Source organism: Oryzias latipes, chromosome 15, assembly GCF_053564925.1.
Source record: "Oryzias latipes strain Hd-rR chromosome 15, Olatipes_Hd-rR_3.1".
NCBI classification, from domain to species: Eukaryota; Metazoa; Chordata; class Actinopteri; order Beloniformes; family Adrianichthyidae; genus Oryzias; species Oryzias latipes.
Genome location: NC_136251.1, coordinates 7,258,687 through 7,278,465, shown reverse-complemented (window position 1 = coordinate 7,278,465; position 19,779 = coordinate 7,258,687). Strand labels below are relative to the sequence as shown.

Sequence of the window (19,779 nt, the reverse complement as noted above, 5' to 3'; positions counted from 1 at the left end):
GTTTGGATAATCTGATTGACAGCAGACAAAGAGCAGACAAACAAAATTGCCCGTTTGATTGACAATTGATGCTTTTAGAGATTCTTCACAATAAAATAATAATGTAATTGTATCTAAAACAAAGTATATTAAATGAATTGCAGGGTATATAAATGTTACATATAATTTTGAATGTCCTAAGAGAGAATCCATAAGTATCATACATGTTTCAATTTGTTTTTCAATTTGTTTTGAATACACATAGTTACATTTTTGGATTGGATTCTTTTTTTAGTAATGTCGTCACTTCTCTTCATGGAAGAGGAGTTGTGCTCTATTTTAGAATGAAAAGGGTTTTTCCGACAAATTGGAAATACCCTTAAGAGGAGTTTCCACTGACATTCTGAGGTGTGATTTTAAGGAACCTGATGCAGCCTTTTTTCATTCTTCCATTGAATATTGTTACATATAAAAATATGTGAACTTTCCGAATTATTTGGAGAGAAGAGGTGTTACCGTTTAATGGTATGTCTGTCTTTTTGACGTGTTCAGAGAAGCCTGTTAGGTCTGAGGAGCCTGAACAAGGGAGTTTGAATCATAACATTATATAAATAAAGGCAAATCTATTTTTTTATTATTATTTTTAGCATGAATCTCTGCTTTTAACCTTTGAATTACCAGCTCAATAATATGAGCATATTTTGAACACACAATTTTACAACAATTTAGTGTTTATTACCTACAAATAAAATCTTATTTAGGTTGACAAAGGCTTAACTTGCTGAAAACAGACTCATGACAGTAGCTGTGGGACGTTCTGCATTGTTGCGGGTGGGAGCCTCCCTGGCTGACCAGAGCAGATGTGACTTCCAGCGGCTGCAGGAGCTCAGCTGGACAGTGATGCACATGAATCCAGTTTTGTCTCACAGACTGACCTTGTCTTGAGTCCTTCCCCCCTTTTACAGTAAAAAATAAAGTCAATGGGTGTAAACATTTTGAAATATTTTCATCTTTTCTGTTGTGTGTGGATGGGGTGAGGCTCTCGAGTGATTTTTATGATAATAAATAATGAAGAAACCTTCAAATATATTGTAAACGCAACCATAAATTTGTAATGGGGACATCCAGGCGCTGCTGACATTGTTATTATCCAGCCTTTGAATGCTCAGCGTGTCCTCCATCTGAAGTGATCTTAATTACCAAGTGGGAGCACATAAAATTGAAAATCCTAGATTAAAAGGGACATTTCTGAGGTAATAGTCCAGACATCAAGATGACATTTTCCCATAAATCCAGGATTAATGCCTCAGATGTTATCTGTGTTTGGTGTGACTTCAGCAACAGCTGCACACATTTCTGATTGTATTTTTGTATTTCTAAGTCCAATCGTGGGCCATAAAGAGACTTTAAAGACTAATGTCAGACTGCAGAGTCCTAGTTAGTGAAATATTCATGCACCTGTGTATGTTTGTGTGTGTGAGCGCCGCCGTTTCAATGGCTACATGAGTAAGAGAGCGTGTCATGAAATAACAAACTATCTAAATGAAAATCATCGACGAGTGAGGGAAGTCATAACTGTGCGCGTGCGTCCATACATAAGTGGTTCAGCAGTGCAGAACTGAATATGTAAAATGCATATTTGTTGTGTCTCCTGTCTTCTCCTCCTCCTCCAGAGCTCACTGCATCCATCATCCATCTCCTGCCTCGCTCTTTATCCCGCCACCCCACCATGTCAGTCCGATGAGTGCCGCTCATTTCTCTCTGTCTCTCTAAGTCAACACGTCAACCGCGATATATCTCTCCCTCCGGTAACACTCTCCAGCATTATCTGTTTGTGTTAGCTCTCATCACATGTGCAATAAAGTGACTTTTCTGAAAGTTCATCCGTGCGTTTGTTTCTGATTTGACTCTTTGAGGAGCCTTAGCAGAACTGCAATCTAGGTGCATGACTGCATTTCTGTAATGCAAAGTGCTCGCATTACACGAAAACAGAGCTTTTTGTTACAACCCAGACATCCCTTATGTTATTATCGGTAATACCATGGTCCGGGTGAATACTTGATTCTGATTGATGGCTGGGTGTGCATTAAAAAATGATATACCACGGTGATAACCGCACGGTGAAAAAAGAAGTTCCAGTCAATTAGCTTAAATGTTCTATATTACTGCGCTGGCTTCTTTAAAACAACCTTTTGCTTCATCATTTGGACAAAAACAAGCAGTAAGAGGTGAACTTTCTCTCATCATGACAATCAGCATATATATATATGCTGATTATATATATATATATAATATATATATATATATATATATATATATATATATATATATATATATATATATATATATATATATATATATATCGCTTTATATAGCCAAATCTTGACTGCAGCGTTGGTGCGGCGTGAGGCGGATTACTTGTTACCTGGTGCGAAGCGACGCGCCACAGAACGTAACAAATAGTCCGCTTTTTACGAGAAAGGTGATCCCAATTGAAAAAAACAAGAATTAAGGACTAAAAACTGGTTACCATTTATTTGACCAAGGTATAAGCGGGTTAATGGCCTTCAAAGTTTCTCGTCGGATGGTTAAGGCTTCCACGGCGTGCGTTGAAAAGTGATAATGCATACTTCGTCGGGCCTTAACCCTTACTTAGGGTCCACAAGCCTGTGTTATTTCAGCCTTCCCCTTTCACCCTTGTACTATCTTAGATGACCCCACCCTTCCATTGACGTGTTCTCCCTACCATGACAAAGGTGGATAAAGGTGGAAAGATTTCATGTAATCCATGGACACCAGTGAAGATCACAAATCATTGAAGAAAAAAGGTTCAGAGCACTGTCTAGTGGGTCTAGATGACCCAACTCCCAATGTTAAAGTGCCTAGGAAAGCACAAGGGTTACTAAGCAAAATATTCAACTTTCGATCCTGCTACACCACTATGTCCTATTTTTTTTATGAATTATATAAAGTAAATGACGGAATAGGGCAAACCTCCAGTTCTTGTTGGAGCTTTTTAAGTGCTAAGAAATCTCTGTGAATACTTTGAATTTCTAATTTAAGTATGTGTTTTTTTTGTCTATGTGGCCCTGCAGTAGACTCCCATCTCTCCCATCAAAGATAATGGAATGGGCCTATAGAAGAAACATCTATAAAAGAGTATTTAAAAAAAAGGAATGAGATGTTCATCTTGTACGCAAATGCTTCAGTACACACTTTTGCATTATAAAGCTTTTTTATCTATCAGCATTGGGCTGGATGATGCTACCTGAATCATACATTTAAGACTCCTAAGCTGCACCGAACAGAAGAAATGGTACATTCCACCTGAACTTGGACCTCAGGATAACCTCTCAGAAAACATGATTAAGATTTGCTGAAAGGTACAAGCTGAAGGTCAGTGGTTGGCTTCTAACAACATTGGTGCTTCTGCAATCCGTGCCAACAGTGAACAAGTGAACTACTATGTGTGTTAATGCACACTTTAATAAGTGAAGCATGCTTCCTTCAGGTGGTACAATTCACATAAGTACATACGTTTTTCACAGTTTCCTTTAGTCTGAAAAGTTCTGTAAACATATTGGCTGTACTGGCCCAGTCTTTTGTCCTTCTTCTGTTCCTGTACTTCAGAGTTGGAGCTCTGTCCTCTGCCTGCTGATCACCATGTTAACCACATGGGTGTCCTGAGAAATGCTGTTGATACATCAAGGTTGAGGTTTATTTACAATGTGCAGAGAAAGAAACAAAATATATAATAAAAAAACTATACATTTCTATGCAGTTTTCCCTGAATGTCATTTGGAATCAAAGTGATTCGTGGGATTTTAAAGTCCCACTCTGATCATCTTTTGATGCAAAAACTTTCCCGGTGGTCTTAATTATGATTATGTTGTTTTTAGCCAAAAACACACAGAAAAATGTCATTTTCTAGAATATAGTTTCTGCAGAGCGGCAGGAGTTCATCAGAAATTCACCCCTGAGTTATGGGTAGGATCATTGGTGCAGAGCATCTCCGCCCCACTTCCCCTCCCCGTTGCTGAGAGCTCGTAGCAGGCAGCTTGAGGCCTCCCCAGTATGTTTTTTTACGTCACAAATAAACTGTTTTTCAAACAGCATTTTTTTTTGTCTGCTCCTGATTCACAACAAGAAATGCTTAGAATTGCAATTTTAGGTTCTTCAATCAGAAAAATGCCACTAGAACATGCTAAAAACACAGTTTTCATCAGAGTGGGACTTTAAGCATTAAGCTGTACATTCTACAGACAAGATGGGAAAATCATAGTTTGCATAAGGCGTCACAAATGCTAAATGAGGAACAGACATTCTAAAGTTATGCTGAGGATTTAGAGCTACATTTACCGCACATGTTTTAAGGCCTGAAGCAGATGCTTACCTATCACGGGGCTCCATACTTGATTTTGCTGTTCCTGGATAAATGTGTCCTCAAGGAAAGCCTGACCCAAAAATTACCTCTGCGTGCTCATATCAGCCTCCCCAAAGCTTCATAAATACCACCAAACCTCAGCAGAAAGTAGCAATCTGAGTAACGTAGGGCTTCTTCCTTGTACTTGTACTTGAAGCACATATATGTGACCTCAGTTGGTCTAAAATCTGTTAGATCTGAAACACTCCATAACATGAGAAAGAAGGGGATATTTTTGTCTTCAGTCAGTGGGGCAGGGATCCTGTTCTCCTTCCTTCAGCCCTATCTGAACACATGCAGATATATTTCAGATCACTGGACAGAGAAACAGGCTGCAGCATTTGCTGTCTGGAGCAAATGGTGTGGGAGTTGTGCTATTGTGGGTGCAGGACGTCTGAGCTTAACGACAAAAAAAATAAAATACACCACCCGATATTACAAAAAAAGCTACCCGCCAATCGCACCTGCAGTTCTGGAGCTGCGTTTTATTTTAGTCTCGGCAGTGAGTCAGTGAGGAGGCGAGAAGAAGTGGAGGAGGAAGAGGCGAATCAGTGGAGGACCCTTCCCTGAGCAGAAATGATGTGAAACAAACTGCATCTGCGAGAAAAGAAACACTGGGTCATCAACAGACACACTTCTTAAATACAGTGTTTGTTTATTTTAAAGACTGACGCCAAATTCAGACAGGAAATTCTGGACCGGTTTGTTGACTGAAGCTGAACTCACCACCGAGTTGTCCACTCAAGTGTCTAAAAGCACAGACAGAAAAAAGAAGCGTGGACCTGAGGATGAATGTGCAAAGCTAAGACTCTCAGCAAAGTTGTGCTTTGGAACAAAATGTAGATAGAAATTATTTCTGCTAGATTTTTCCCTTTTGTTATAGAGTATAGAAAAAAAGGAGGGAAAGGGCAACAAAAAAAAAGTTGTACTCCTCAATAAGGAGAGTTGTGTACATCAGTACACTGGAATATAACATTGAGGTTGAGAAAATTGCACTGAACCTATGATCCTTTTTATGTTAGCCATCAGCAAAATTACACTAAAACGTTGTTTGTCATTACTCTTACTCTAACAACAAAAATGAATATACTTCATTTAAAGCACCTTTCTTGAGACTTTAGGTTGTTGTTCACCTTTCAGCAGCGGTTCCCTTCCTTGACACAAACCTGGTTTTTATCCGGGCTGGGGACAGGCACAGGGGGACCCAGACTTGGGCTACCGTGTTTCTACACAGTAGCGCAAAGGGTCTTGCCCAAGGACCCACACTCGGGAATCAAACACTGGTTGGAAGCCCTGCACATAACCAACTGAACTATTCAGCTGCTACTTCTTTCTTGACACTTTAGGTCACCGTACAAAGACAAAACGAGAAGCACACAACAAAACCCTAACAAAAGGTAAAACACTCATTAACGGACGATATTTCCTTCGAATATTTCCTTATTTGTGAAACCTACGGTGAATCAAGGACAATGTGCTCTACGCTTCTCATACTGAAACACAACATCGTTGTTTTTTGTATATTTTCTTAGTGAACAGACTATAATCGTAAATTCTCAATTTGTAACCAATACATTAAAAGTAAAAAATTTTCTCTGAATTTTACAGCTCTTTTCTCGTATATTTCTTTATTTATTTCTTTGGTGGTCCCAACACTCCTTCGTACTTCATACTCAACAGGATTTCTGTGAAGGATCACATGAATGCTCGAGTGGGTTGAAGAGAAATCTTGTACGATCCTACCCCTTTTTAACAACACCTGATGATCTGCATATTTCTATTTAGAGTTTTTTGTACATGCTATACATACACATCATATTCTTCATAGCATCTATGCAGTGACATTTTTGTATTTATTGATCATTTATTGCCTTGTCCAGTTCCATCAGTGACATCTTGTAGGTTTTGCAATCTGTTTAAAGAACTGCTAAAAAAAAAAACTACACAATTCTTATCATCATTTTGGGCTTTTGTTCACGATGATGACGCACAACGATTGTATTGAGTTACAGCATCTTTAATGATCTTCCTCATCTCCTAAATCTGACACAAAAGATTCTGATTGCAGTGTTCAACATGGTCAAGTTTAATGGAAAAAAAATCACAAAGTGAGATGAGCTTGTGCGTCTTTGGTCCTCTGCAAGTGTCACTGCATTCATGGATGATGCACACACAGCTGGGAGCCCCAAGTCCCTGCCAGCTAAAATGTGTGCGTGAGTGCCAGCTGCGCCCGGCACGCACAGCCTCAAAGCTTTCGGCCTCATCCCGCTTAGGCCGACGCTGTCAAACTCGCAGACATGATGGTCATGTGTCACAGGTGTTTTAAGCCGCTTTGAAGCACAAAACTGCTTCTTAGTTCGCTGCCTCCCAAAAGCAAATCAGGGAGCTGCAGCTGCACCGCCACCCAAACAACAGAGACAACTTCTGCCTTCATGGCAGGATGTTAGCTGACTGCCTGTCCTCCCCGGTACTCCAGTTGCCTGCTATCAACGAATAAATCCTATCATCTTTATTTAGAAACCACACGAAACACCAGATTTTAATCTGAGAGAGTGTAATATGTTTTGATAGAGCTCAGCTATACAGGCCTATAATCACAATAATTTTTCTGGTCTGGCTCCAGCTTTAGGCCTTTTAGCTAATGACAGCCGCAGCGGTAATGGCTGTATCTCTAGCCGCTTTCTCTGGTCAGAACGTGACACGCGTGCGCCGTGCACTTATTGTGTGTTTTGAGCAGGTTGCATGCGGAAAAAGAAGATTTGATTATATTCTGCAGTAATGGACACCTAACATGAGAAACGATGCCTGTTTCTGTCCTAAATGACCTTGTTAGAGACATCTGCCTTTCATTCATCTTCATTTCTGCTTTTAGTTGTTGAGGAGGTTGTGCTGCACACGTTGCAGAGGACATCCAGTAAGTAGCTGTGCAGAAAAGGCTGGCGTTCTGCCTGTGGGTGCTCGTTGAGTTGAGAAAGTGAGTGGAATAGAGCTGCATTGTCTTGTATGGATCCATATGATAGCAGCCTAACACAATGAAGAGTTACATCAGCATGCACAAAGACTAACATGTGTATTCATTATAGCATGAACAGAGTTGCGCTGTAGTCATATATCAAAGCACGTTTCAAGAATCTTTCATCTCACTTTAAGCTGGTATTTATTGCTGGAAAAAAAACAACAGTAAACGCACAGATCCTCTCGGTGTTTATAGTCATGAAAATCATTCTCCAGATATGAATGCAATTCATCAAAATAAATCAATAGAAAGCATTATCACTCTCTTGGAGCCTGTGAGCACGCAGTGATACATCCCCACAACAGAGCGTTGGAAGTGGCCTCCCGATCAATGAGCCTTTTTTCACGCATTCAACATTTTACACAATACCCAGTTCAAACTGTGATGCTATTGACAGCATTGTTTCAGGGACCTTGGCGAGGCCACAACATAGTAAAATCCATTTTGCTCCGCCTAATAAGCTGTCATTTTTAGGCGGAGCGAGCGGAATCGTCTGAGCATACAAATTAGGCAGATTTAGTTCCACCGTGATAACTATACAGTTCACTTTACACTAGAGCACATTTAAAAGAAGGAAAAAAGTGTGTTTCACTTACAGAGCCACTCTCATGACAATGATGTTTTTAACATGTGGCATTTTTCTAACAATACAGGATATACATTAGTAGAAAATTCAGACTACATTGCATTTCTGAGTATTTATTTGATCAAATTGTCGTGAATCAGGATCAAATAAAAAAATTCAGTCTGAAAAAACAAAAGAAAATACACTGGGTGGGTCACAAGCTCCCGCTCTGCTCCATTCTGATCGTCCACCTGCAGACACATGTACGTCTTTGTTTTCCTCGTCTGAGCTGGAATCTGGATCTAAACTGTACGGCTGGACAGCTCTAATATCGCTCGCCATTTTTGTTGCACTGATAATATTAGGTTGAGGATGTGAGGGGCTTTAAGCCATAAGGAGAGAGTGTAAACAGATGAGTGACGGGAAGTTTGGGTGGGCTTACTCCACGTCAACAGTCCTGTCCACAACTTAGAGGTGGTTGTTTAAAGAACTACTGTCACTCTGCAAAAAAATGTCCTAGCCTTATTTTGGCTAAAAATGTCATAATTATAATTAAAAGACCACCGGGAACACTTTGAAAATAGATCAAAAGATGATCAGAGTGGGACTTTAAAGGAAACTGCACATGTGCTTCTCAACATGTATGTCTTACGATTTATTGCAAAGTGTGTTTTGGATTATGGAAAGCTTCTTAAAAAACAGTACAGTTGGATTTTCTCCATTCTAGGAAATTTTGAGCCGTTTTGTCCAAATCCAGTTTGTTTTCACACATGCTTTACTTTAGGTATAAAAGCTCTCCTGGGGGGTATTCCAGAAAGCAGGTTGTGCTAGCTCCCTTGGTAAGTTTTAGGCTAAGGAAGTGGATAACCTCAGTTTTCGGTTCCAAGAATGGATGTATGTTTCAGTCAAGTTGCCATGGCAACTCATGCTCTGAACATAACCTGGTCTGGAGCAGGTTTAGTTGAAGGTTAGTTTGTTTTCAGAGAGGTGAAGCAGCATGGCGTGTCCATTTGAAGATGATTTAGTGGATAAAGAAGCTCAGATAATACTTTTTCCACCGTGAGAGGGTGATAAGACCACGTATGGATGTTGAAAAGATAAACTTTTTTTACATTTGATCTAACAATTATTTGCTTCAGTTAAGATAAATCATTTTTTTAGTTAAGTCAGCTTAACAAAAACACGTAGTTATCAGACATTTATTTTACTTTCATTTAAATTAATTCAATTAAGTAGGTGTAATTTTGGTGCTGCTGTTAGATCGACACCGCAAGGAGTTGTGGGATACCATTTCCTTTGCCTGTCTGGACGGATTTGGGTTTAAGTGTGGGTTTTTGACCAAATGTGTTTAGTTGTTTAGCTGTTTTACTGTGTTTTGCCGAGTTATTTTGTCCTACCATGCTTAAGTCTTTGCACCATGAGTGAGAGGGAGGAAGAGGATGATGAGTTTATATAGCACCCCTACTGTCAATGATTGTGATGACAATGTTGGAACATTGGTAAATGAATGTATGCAATCTGTGTATGTTGTTTCTCTCTTTTTATTGTTATAAAAATGAGTATATCTGCCGGCTCAAACTTAGACATATGAGGCTTCAAGAATTATAATAAATTAAGATGGAAAATACATGAATTGAATTGGAGTAATATGACATTTAGTTAGATAAATATGTAAATTTGAGTTGTATAAACACTAATTAAGTTTGTAGACGTAAGAAAATAGGTTGAATAAATTTAACTCAATTACTTGTTACTAATGGAAGTAATTAATTTAAGTTGGCAAAATTGGATAAGTTACATATACAGTAAACCCTTGTTTATCGCGGGGGTTACGTTCCAAAAATAACCCGTGATAGGCAAAATCCGTGAAGTAGAAACCTCTATTATACAATTAAATACTCTATTGTAAATTGAAAAGAAAGAACAAACCATTTTACAAGCTCAAGCATTTGTTTCACCAATCCCAAAGTACTTTAGAAATGTTTTTTCAACAAATAACTCTGTACTGTGTAACTGTCAAATAATAATTTGAATCATCAATGTGAACAGAAAGCTTCAAATCGCGGAGATAAGCCCCGCCCACCGCGACCCGAAGATTTGGATTAAACGGGAGAAAATATAAAATGATTATGAAAAAATACAAAGTACAGTGGGACAAATAGTGACTCAGGTGTATTTCACTACTCTTTAGACTGAGCCGCTGCATCCTGACTCCACTCTGCAGTGTTTTCTTCTTCTGAAGCCCGCGGTGCAGCTGTGTTTGTTCAGGAGAAGAACATAGTGATAGGCAGTTGGTGTCGCTCTTTTTTCTACGCGTTTTAGAGAAACTCGAAATTGCAAGAGAATTTGCACATACGTAATGTAAATTTGGCGAGCTGTTTTACGTACGTGTACATATTAAACTGCAACGTCATTGACGCACAGGTAGAGAAAAGTGAAGTGACTTTTTAGCCAATCAGAATGCAGAACACAATGCATGATGCAAATCCGTGAAGTAGCGAAACCGTGAAAAGTAAACCGCGTTATAGCAAGGGTCACTGTATATGCGTCACAAGGAAAATGGAAATAAGATCAGAAACTCGTGCATTTACTTTGTCTGTTCTTTTTCTGCAAGCAGAAAATTCTTTTGATGATGCAGCCGTTTTACTTTTTTGAAGGGTGGATTTCAGCCAGAGTTCAGGGTAAAACTCAGGGTAGTTTAAAGATGCTTCATGGAATACCCCCCTAACTCTGGTATGGCTCAAAAATAAACAAGCTCTGGTCAAAACGAGGACAAGGATGTTCACTTCCGGGGGAATTGTGCTGTGCTTTAGTGACGATGTGAATACAAATGAACTCTCCAGCATTTGGGGAATAGAAAGGAAAATGACCCTGGTGGAAGTTTAAGGAATTTAATAAAACAAAGTTAAATGTCCTGCTGGTGATGATAGTGTGATGAGGAGGATGAGCAGGACCAGCCAAAAGTCAAACTTCAGTAAGCCAAATTATTATTCTATTTTTTTTTTTACTGCGTGTGTACACACACACACATATATATATATATATATATATATATATATATATATATATATATATATATATATATATATATATATATATATATATATATATGTGTGTGTGTCTGGGTCAAATACCACAAAGCCTTTCTATATATACGTAGATATATAGTTATAGATATGACATATCTAAAGAGCCAAAGTTCTCCATTTAAACCAATCTGTTTTGCTTGGCCTTGCCAAAGATTTTTATTTAAGTGTCGGAGTATTTGTGCTGTTTCCGGCAGAAATATATAAATAAATCAAACTGAAGAGGCGGTTAATGATTGCAGAGTGCTGGTCCTCGGAGCTGTGTGATCTCTCGCTGCACATTTATGAATATTTGGATGAAAGAAATGTGGAGCTGAAGATAAAGGGAGCTCTTGGCCTTTTGATATTTAGCCATTACATCATTTTAAAACACCTCTCTTTTTTTTCTCCTCTGTCACGAGCTATCACACCCACACAGTTACTAGAAGAAAGGAAGCACGGTTAAAAAAAACCCAAAAAAAACAACTCTCAGCAATATCCGTGCACGTGCTCAGTGCAGACGCTGGAGCAGCACCGCTGGCCCTGATTCCCTCCACTGGGACCTGCCGGTGTTAAGCAGCTCACCCAAAGGGCTTCTTACTGCTACTTACTGGTGGAGGAAAAAGCAGCTCCTGTTCCCCGCTGTCCAAGTATCACTGGAGATGATCTGGAAATGTCATGGATGCACCAAGACGACGTTTGCCAGGATGTCCTTCCTGCAAAAAACAATGTAGAACTCAGATCTCTGGCATTGAATAAGAGTGAACACCTCCCAGCTGCTACAGTCCTGCAGACATGCATGGATAGTTGTTCATTTTTCTTTTCTTTTTCTTGCATTGCTTTATATGCACTCTAAATTAATTCAACATTAGCTTTTGCAAATTGTGCCTCCTGCTTTAACTGCCACACACTCTGCTAAGTCGCAGGCAGCTGCAGGGTTTTGCAGAAAGCAGCGAGGTGTAGGTAGAACAGGGCTGCAGAGGTAGACACAGATTATGTATATTTTATTTATGCTGAAGTCGCTCCAGCCATGCATAGCCATAGTAAAGCTGTTGGCACCAAAGTAAGTAGGACAGTAAAGGTTGTGAACTCTGAGCTCCTGACTTTTCTGCAGAATCTCTGCTGGAATGTTGTCAGTCTACTCATGCAGATGCCACACTAGTGCATTTATTGCAGCCGACGCTGTTTGCTTGTCAAGATGTGAAAGTCTGAAGCATTATTTTGAGTGAGATTGTGTGTTACTTTCATTTAACAAGCATAGATTATTCTATGTGAATAATGAAAATGTTCTCTCTGCCGCTTTCCTTTCAGGCTGATCAGAGACGAAAGCTTCCATCTCTTCCAGCCCAGTGAGGAGCCAAAAGGTGAGCAGGTTTTTTTTCTTAAAAAGCCTTTGAAGTGGGATTGCAGCAAGCTTCATCACTCCGAGTCCCCTGCTCTTCAAGAGAGATGTTTTGCAATTTTACAGTCCCTTGTATTAATGATCAATTGTTGTGCTTCACGCCTCATAGAAAGCCATTCTAAAGTGTTTGCACCTAAAGTGCATTTTTCACTACGCCCTTTTTTTTGCCCTCTAAGGACTCATTTCTGAAGACTCAGAATCATGCACCACACATCTCCTGCACTAAGCATTTTTGTAATCCCCGCCGAAAAAGGAAATCAAAAGGCAGATCTGATCAACCGTTAGTGTGCTCATCTGTGGCTGGCAGCCTGACGAGCCAATTTCAGAGCTTCACAGTTTGATCCTGCGAGCTGCAAAGAAGACAAATATGTACAAAGACTCCCATGCAGTGGGTCAAACTGGAAAATATGAAACAAATCTATAAATGTCTGAGGCTCACACAATTCTCCGACTGAACGATAACTGGAGCACAGATCAATGCACAACTGAGCTGCGTGCATAAACCACAATCACAGACACAGACAACAATTCTAGACAGAGGTGAACGTCTACAAAACAACCTGTGTAGGTCAAAGAACAACATCTCATGAACAATTTTTGAAGTTTCCTCTTTGTGTGATTCCAATGTGATCACAGTAGGGGAAAAGAATTTTGCACAAGTGTTGAGCTAAATCAATATATCCGTCTTCCATCAATTCATAACTATCAACTGATTTATTTTTACCACCTGCTCTTTACAATTTGCTGCAATAACTGACCTTTCTGTGGCAATGCTTGATATCCATTTTCTTGGTATAACTACAGGTTCTTTTATTCCTTTTTTTATTTATTTTATTACATAATAATTTTACAATAGACCTGAAAATATCCACACACAAAAAACAGTAAATGTTGTCATTTTTGTACTATAAGAGTCACTAAACTTGAGAACAAACTGTTTTCATGTATCTTTTATTAATATCAATAAATCCATCCATCCTTTCATTAATCAAAGAATAAAATAAACTTCAAGGTCAAAACATCCTCTAAACAGCAACTCTCCTACTTTTTCCAGGAAGTAGAATCATCCACCTCATCAACCGTTTCAAATGAAAATCTTTTTCTACATGACCCAATTCATCAAAATATCTGTACGTCCTTCACATTCAGGTTTGTTTATTTGTGTATTTTTTTTGAGACTTTACATTCTGCTGTCTCACATGCAGATGTCATAAACGCTGGGCAAACCGTAGAAAACCTCAGACCTAATCTGAGCTAACGCCAAAGTCACACATGACCCAAAGAGCAATGTTACAGCAGACCACAGGGGGATTTTAAAAATATCATCATCCAGCTGCACATTGCCTACTCATTCTGAATATTTATAGATTTCTGTGAGTCTAAAGAACGTGCTGCTTGAAAGTTGTGTCGCAGTGGAATCCGACACTAGATTTTGACTACACAAACACTGAAAATGCTCTTGTGGTCACTTTATTGCCATGCCCGCACAAGAGGAGATCCCAGTTTGGTCCTAGAAGGCTGTTCAAGCACCACGGGAATGCTTTCAAAGCTGATATTGAAGCATTTTAACCCTTTTGCAATCTTATATGACCCCACCCTTACATTGACATGTTCTACCTACCATGACAAAGGTGGATAAAGGTGGAAAGATTTCATGTAATCCATGGACACCAGTGAAGATCACAAATCATTGAAGAAAAAAGTTTCAGAGCACTGTCTAGTGGGTCCAGATGACCCAACTCCCAATGTTAAAGTGCTTAGGATAGCACAAGGGATACGGGTACTTCATTGACTGTCTTTGAATACTTCAGCTGCCTACCAGATGTGTTGAGTTGGTATTTCTTTGTAATGAAGCCCCAACAGTCTTCGGGACCTGGAAATATTAAAGAACAGGTTTAGATGTGTCCAACATCTTTTTCAACATCTGACTTTGTTCGTCTGTAAAGCATCTTTGTAAAAAAAAAAAAGTTGACAGTGCCTGCTGTGAAAGTTTTGGCCCACTATTCAAATCTGTTTGCTAAATCTTCCTTAAATGAAAAAGAAAATATATCAGACTTTGAAACACCTTAGGGGGTCCATGACATTTGAAGCTGCTGACTATGACTGCTAGCTGTTGTAATTTTCACCACACCATTAGGTCTGCTGATGACACCCCGGTAGTTGTCCTCATGAGTCAGCACATGGGAATGAGGTGGAGAAAATTGGTGTAAATCCAACAACCACTCTGGGGGGACATCAAACCAAAGCCAACTAACCGATCAACTGACCGAGGGGCCCGTTAGTGCTGTTCAAGTGATAAGGGTGGGTTCCTAGTGCGCCCATTGCACGTCCCTTACATGCAGCCTGACTGTCAGAAAAAAAAGGAAATTAGGCAATCAGAGTGTAGATGGTGTGATTACGTATCACGTGCACACCCAAAATGTGCGTGGGGCCGGTACGCACTCCTGATCAGTGAGTGCGGCGTAAGCATCACTCGTTCGTCATAAGTGCGTGTAACTTACATTACCATAATAAATACTTCAAAACACACTTATCACATCCATGACAATGTTTTGTATTATTGTCATTGTTGTCCTTTAACCCTTGTGCTATCTTAGATGACCCCACCCTTACATTGACGTGTTCTCCCTACCATGACAAAGGTGGATAAAGGTGGAAAGATTTCATGTAATCCATGGACACCAGTGAAGATCACAAATCATGGAAGAAAAAAGGTTCAGAGCACTGTCTAGTGGGTCTAGATGACCCTACTCCCAATGATAAAGTGCCTAGGATTGCACAAGGGTTACGATGCAGTCGCACCTGTCAACAACCCTCCAAGAACCTGCAGCAGGCGGTTGACCCGTACAGGAGCATCACTAAGGCATAAACTCATGGGTGTGTCTCTTTGAATCATGACTAAAATATCCAACTCATTGCTTGATTCCAGATTTTTTCTGCCAAGTTTCCACAAGTCTGGTGTGTCAACATGGATATTTTGATTTTACAAAAGTCCAAAAAGTGAGGTCTGGTTTGACATTAAAACTTTGACCCGAAAGAGGAGATTAGAACACGTATCCCATACTGTGATGACAGGTCTGTCGAGGGTTACAACTTACAACTAGCACAACTAAAGGGGCAATTTTGTACCCTCTGTGTATTTAAAAGGGAACAGTGAAAAGTAGCATCACATGATATCTGCTCATGTGATGCTACTTTTTTTCCTCTAACTTACTGTCCTCGATACCTCCCAACATATAGAGACAACAGGACAAGGACATAGGGCTCATTCATTTCCCTTTTTTACAATTTTACAATAGTCTGTAATTCTTCTTGCTCCCAGTTACTTCAGCTGTGAATGTTTGAGGCAGTTTTGGGTTTACATGAGCTTCTTCACCAAATTACATTTCTCTAGCCTTGCCCACGTCTTTTTTTTTCTTCCTACCAAAACACAAAACTGATCCGTTTACTGGTTTATTGATCTGATTTTCTGCTACTACGACTGCTTTCTACTTGGGTCATGGTTGGGTTGCTCATTTTTTTATGTTGGCAGCACAATACTTGTATACTTGTCAGTTTGTTCTGGGTGCTTTGGAATGTGCAACAAAGTTTTTTTTTCCCCTGAATATTTAGACACTTCGATGACGAAACCTGTAATAAAACACAAAATACAGATAACTTTTCTCCCTGGTACAAATATTTCAGAGACATCCAAGTCTCTAAAAAAAGATCGGCTTTTTTAAAAAGGTGAAATCGTGGCCTCAGAGTGAAAGTGCTGAAAAGGAAAAGAAATCAAAGCAATACTTTGCTAAAACAACATAAACACATAAACCAGTGAAAGGTGCTGATAAGCTGCTCTCTAGGGAGTAAAGCAGAGTGGCGGAATACTGTTAAAACTCATTAACAATCAGACTCATACATCTTTACAAATGTGACACTGATGGGTGTCTGGGAGGACCGATAAGGAGCAGGAATTAGGGAGGAGAAGATTTTCTTCTCCCTTTTTTCCTGGGGATTTACACAAACATGCAAGGAGGGTTTTAATGCCCTCTGCCAGTATTGATTATCTGGCTGTCTGTCTGATTGAGAGCTTGGTACAGAAAAGCACACATTAATGAAATACTCTGGCAGACCTTGGGACAACTCAAAGACACTGTTTTCTTTGCACCCAAACGGGGAGGGAATGAACAAATAACAGAGCCCTGTGACATTCAAAAAAGTTTATTAAAAAAAATTAAAAGGTGAGGGCATTTGTTGGTGAAAAGACAATCAAAGAGGAGGTGGTGCGTTATGAAGCATGGATGACAGTGAGGTGATATCACGTCTGCTACGACTGAAATGTCCCTCAGAGTTTAACATGACTCAATGATTTTATATTAGTCGCACCTTTAATTTTACGTCACGTTTTTTTGCAAATAGATTCTATTTGACTTTTTTACTTCTTAGATTTGTCCTCAATTAAAAAAGAAAAGAAAAGAAACGAGCAGCAAAAAAAAGAAAAAAGGTAATTAAAAAACCCACAGAAAATATCATTTTGTAAAACAAAAAACTATTTTGGTAAAGGGTGTGTCACACAGCCACTACACACATTTTGTTTTTACTGCATGGATTAAAATTGGTCATACTTGAACAAAAGTGAGAAAAGTTGTGGTCTTTACTGTCACGGTGGGGGTTGTGGGAGAACCCAGGTCCAGAGAGGAGGAGGCAGGAGGTTCCAGGTGAAAGGCTCTTTAGTAAACCAAAACCAACTAAAAACCAAAAACCACTGCTCAAGCAGGTGAGCCAACCTACAGAACTGGAGATACACAGGAGCAAGGAACATCAAAACTATGGACCAACACAGGAGGAAGGGAAGACAGGACTTAAATACATGGAGACAAGACGAGACACAGGTGAACTCAATCAGGACAGATGGGGACCAAAGGTAAAACTCAAAACCATGATACAAGACACAAACAGGAAACCTTTCAAAATAAAACAGGAAATGAACTTAAAACATGACAGAAACTGAAGAGAACCAGAACACAAAAGCAAAGAAACTAAAACATTTACATCAAATTTCCACAGTCGTATCATAAAAGAACGGCATTAAAACCACCAAAGAAGTACGAATAAACCACGCAAAGAACACGTAAATCAATGTAGAAGATTAGCCACGTATGATTATTGCGCTGTTTGTTTGTAATTGATTTTTAACGTTATATGTGTGCCGTAATCACGATATAAAGGATATACATCGGTGGTACATGGGCGAAAGGTCTGTTGGACACATGTGGAACAGTCATGGAAAGCCACTAATTTGAGTAAGCAATCTTGCAAAAATCACGCACAATTGCGTAAGGTTAATTGAATATTTGCGTATGGACTACGTAAAATACGCATAAACTGCGTAATTCTCAACCAACAGAAACAGCTCACAACCGAATACACGTAAAGACCTGTCGGCCCTCGATAGACATCTACACACATCGACAAACGGCAAATGCAAGAAGAAAAGACTATAAATATATTATTTAAAGCCACCAAACTCTCTTTTTCTCCTTGAATTTGTATTCAGAGTGGAGTCTCCTCTCCTCTCGCCGCCTCTTCCTTGCTGTTTTCTGATCTGTCGGTGCGGTTCACCCTCATCCAAACCTGACATCGAGAGTAAAATAAATATCCTGTAGGTACATCATAAAGCTCCGTAACCTGCTGAGCACTGAAAGAAGAATAAAGAGAGAGACACAGCTAATAAATCTGTTTGCAGTGAGATTATTGTTCGTCATAAACCCTGCAAAGGATTCAGGGGGGAGTGACGGAGCACAGAGAGGACGTGGATTTTAGGACAGAGAGAAATCACCAAGAAAAGGACACAATGAAAGGATCGAAAGGGTCAAAGCTGAAGAAAAAGTTAGCAATGATGTAAAGCAAAGACTAAGTGGTAAAAAATGCTTAAAAAGGGGAGTGAGGAAAGAAAGAAACAAATGTAAGCCCTCAAGGATTAAGTCTCTCGTTTCTCTTTAGGGATGAATTGAAAAAGAGGATTTCCACCCCCTATCGTTTCAGCTCTTCCCTTTGATATTTCTCTTCCTCTCCCTCTCTTTCTGTCTCATATTTTAATATCTTTAGTCTCTATTCATCATGCTGGAACAGACTGGCTGAGCTCGCTAAAGCATGAACACACATGGCTAACCATAGCTGGACACAAATCCCCTCTGCTGTGCTTTCTCCCTCTTTTTCCCCTCTGCTTGGCAATTTCAGTTGATCTCTTCATTTCTGTGCTGCCGTCATCCATTATCTGCTCCCTCATAATGTCACATGTTTGTTATGGACTTGAAAGCAGCATCAATTCTCTTTAGACTACCTCTTTGTTCTCCATCTGTGGTGGTTTGGCTGTATAACAGTCTTGCCGGGCCAATAACACAACACTGCTCTTTACTGCTGTGGCCGCTTCATCGAGCATTCCTAATAAGATAGATTAGTTTCCTGCTGATCAGTTAATGGTACGTTCAATGGGCTTCTGCAGTGTTCTGATTTACAGTTAGTGTGTAAATGCAATATTGAGGGCTTCTGTCTAAACCAAAGTAACAGTGTTTGATGCACAAAGTTCGAAATGGCTCTTTGTGACAGATTCCTGGCATGCTTATCCAACACTCGCTTGAAGCTCACATGTTTCTGAGCTGTGACTATTAAAAAACATGCTGGGAACATGACAAACACGTCAGACAACCTCCGTTGCCAAATTTGAAGCATCCAATGTTGCAGTTTCTGAAATTCAATTCAATTCAATTTTCTGTGTAGAGCCCCAAATCACAGCAACAGTTGTCTCAATGGGCTACGCACCGGTAATTGTGAGGTAAACATAACATCATAAAGAACATGAATAATTAGAATTCAATAGGAAAATACTAACTGAACTAAACTAAACAGACTAAACTGGGCATCCCTGCCCTTAGACGCTCCTTTGCGGTAAGGAAAAACTCCTAAAAAGATGGATTCCGCAAAAAAGAAGAAACTTCAGGGATGTCCACATGAAGGAGGGATCCTCCCCCAGGACGGACACGCAATGTACCAGAACTCTTAGAGAGAATTAGCTTATCTAACCCTACAGGTACATGTTTAACTATTCAAATGACCTCTAGAGGCAGCTTTCAGAAGGGTTCAATGTCTGCTTTAACCCAATTTAAGACCAACTACACACCAAACCTGACCTGTTTTTTGATTTGCAGGTTAGTGGAATCATGGGTAGAACTAACAATTCTACTTTATTGTGTTCTGTGCAATTGACCACTTTTGTAATGTTTTATATTTCTTTTGGACAGAATAAGTTTAACAATGCGGCGGTAGCTCAGAGTTCATTTTTGCTCTTCA

General features: G+C 39.6%; 1 protein-coding gene across 2 annotated transcripts in view; it reads left to right on the top strand.

Moving 5' to 3' along the window:
* Positions 1-19,779, top strand: part of cdh11 (cadherin 11, type 2, OB-cadherin (osteoblast)) — a 111,216-nt gene that overhangs the window by 35,822 nt on the left and 55,615 nt on the right. For both annotated transcript variants that reach the window (XM_023962938.2, XM_078932306.1), the window contains one exon: positions 12,360-12,412. The gene's annotated coding sequence lies outside the window, so the exon portion shown is untranslated. The remainder of the gene's footprint in view (positions 1-12,359; positions 12,413-19,779) is intronic.